The sequence below is a fragment of the Silurus aristotelis genome (assembly GCF_946808225.1).
Source record: "Silurus aristotelis genome assembly, chromosome: 20".
Classification (NCBI taxonomy): domain Eukaryota; kingdom Metazoa; phylum Chordata; class Actinopteri; order Siluriformes; family Siluridae; genus Silurus; species Silurus aristotelis.
This window is the reverse complement of record NC_139593.1, coordinates 4,062,587-4,065,086: the sequence shown is the minus strand read 5'-3', so window position 1 is coordinate 4,065,086 and position 2,500 is coordinate 4,062,587. Positions and strand designations below refer to the sequence as shown.

The following is a 2,500-nucleotide window of genomic DNA, read 5'->3' as shown; positions in this document are numbered from 1 at the left end:
TTGTCCAGGTGAACATCTTCACACGTCCAAATATTTTACAATTTAACCCCAGGTTGATTTTGTGGGTGGAGCTTATCATTTAACTCCAACCTCAAGGAGGTTCCTTTGAATGTTTAAGATGTCCCTTTAAACCTAGGGGACATCCCAGTGATGGTCCCCCTGAGCCTCAAGGATGTTCCTGTGAACATCGAGGGGGTCTTTGTGAACCTCAAGGACATCCCGGTTAGCCTCGAGGACGTCCCTGTGACCCTCGACCTTGCTCTGGTACTTTAATTCTTGCAGATTATTTTGGACGTGAAAGATTTTTTTTGCATGTAATGGTGTTTTGTGGGTTTCATTTGCATACTGGAGCCTGATTGGTTCTTCGGTTTAATGATGCAACAACATGTCCAGCGCATGTTTTTATCAGCTCAAGTTTTGTGATTTATTGCTGTGGTTTGCTGTTCCCGTTATCGCAGAAACGTAGCTGTGAGGGACCGCCTCGCTGTCACGTTTTGTGTATTGACTACTGAGGGACACGGAGGTGTTTCTGGGTGGTCTGCACTTTTCACTCTGAAAGGAAGTCTGGTGTGGCCCAGTTCTATTTCTCTCTTTGGAGAACAGGGATTTAAATCCAGCCGCGGAGACGTCCGTCAGACGTGTGGCAGAGGAATGTTAACCCGGAGTCACGTGAGGAGGCTCTGCCCCGGAGTTGTTTTATTTGATGCTGTGCAAACTTTGAACTTCACCAAGCAGACAAACAAATGAAGAAAGACCACGAGGGTGCATCGACCCCAAAGCCGTTTCCTGATAAGCGTTTGCATATCCCAATCTTTTCACTTCTCTCTTTCAATCCAGATCCACAGCTTCAGGAACTCTCCTCAGTTCTCCTCTGCAGTCCCCAACAAATGTTCTGGAACTCTCTAGAAACTTCTGCCCTGAGATTCTAGAGATCTCGGGAATTATTTAGTTGTTCAGTTTAAGTTGTATTATAAAAGTTCTGGAACTCTTCAGAACTCATGAGATGTAGGTTCCGGGAACATTCCAGAATTCATTTGTTTGAGTTTGTTTAGTGCATGTTTGTTAAAGCTGCTGCAACTCCAGTAAAGGTCTAGAATCCGCCCGTTTATTGAGATCTAGAGATATAGATTCCGTAAAATCCCCCAACTGTCTGTTTGTTTTTGTTTCATTTCTATAACGCAGAACTTTTTGGAGGTTCTGGAGCTCCTCGATTGGAAAAGCTTATGGATTGATGGAACTTACCAGAACTATTTCGCTCTGTTTTTTTTTAAGTTTCAGAACGATTCTGGAAAATTCCTTTTATACACTGCTAGATTTTGTATGGTGTATTTTTTGGAGGTCTGGATCTTGGTAGAATTTAGTTTGCTCTGTTCTAACGCTTGTATGATGAAGGTTCTGGACCTCACTGGAATTGATCTGATCACTTCTAGATGTAACGCGAATGGAGATTCTGGAAATCTCCACCATTGTTTGTGGTTCAGGAACTTGCACTGAAGGTCTGGAGCCTTTTGAGTTTATGTTGTTCAGCTGTAGATCTCTGCAGGACTGATCCACAAATGTGCTTTAAGTTTCGAGTTCTCCTGATTCAAGACTAATTAGAGTTTTAATGCTTCAGATAACCAAGGTATGGAATGTGTGTGTGTGTGTGTGTGTGTGTGTGTGTGTGTGTGTGTGTGTGTGTGTCAGAGTGTAAGGCAGAGTACGACAATCCCTTCTGTGTTTCCTTATCATTTGTGTGTGTTTCCTCGTGTGTGTGTGTGTGTGTGTGTGTGTGTGTGTGTGTGTGTGTGTGTGTGTGGGGATTCAAAGTACACTGGTCACTGCTAATCTCATTCATTCTCATGAATCAGATGTTTTTTCTCCCTGCTCGCTCAGCAAGCGACCGAAATCGGTTTAAAGTCACATGCTCTCATTGGCTCACACGCATCATTGTCTGATTCTGTCTGTCTTTCATTGTCTGTCTGTCTTCTATTGTCTGATTCTGTCTGTCTTCTATTGTCTGATTCTGTCTGTCTTCTATTGTCTGATTCTGTCTGTCTTCTATTGTCTGATTCTGTCTGTCTTCTATTGTCTGATTCTGTCTGTCTTCTATTGTCTGATTCTGTCTGTCTTTTATTGTCTGATTCTGTCTGTCTTTCATTGTCTGTCTGTCTTTCATTGTCTGTCTGTCTTCTATTGTCTGATTCTGTCTGTCTTCTATTGTCTGATTCTGTCTGTCTTCTATTGTCTAATTCTGTCTGTCTTCTATTGTCTGATTCTGTCTGTCTTTTATTGTCTGATTCTGTCTGTCTTTTATTGTCTGATTCTGTCTGTCTTTTATTGTCTGAGTCTGTCTGTCTTTTATTGTCTGAGTCTGTCTGTCTTCTATTGTCTGATTCTGTCTGTCTTCTATTGTCTGATTCTGTCTGTCTTCTATTGTCTGATTCTGTCTGTCTTCTATTGTCTGATTCTGTCTGTCTTCTATTGTCTGATTCTGTCTGTCTTTCATTGTCTGTCTGTC

General features: G+C 42.0%; 1 protein-coding gene across 3 annotated transcripts in view; it reads left to right on the top strand.

Moving 5' to 3' along the window:
- pi4k2a (phosphatidylinositol 4-kinase type 2 alpha) overlaps nt 1-2,500 on the top strand; it is an 11,371-nt gene that overhangs the window by 865 nt on the left and 8,006 nt on the right. The gene's annotated exons all lie outside the window — the stretch shown is intronic.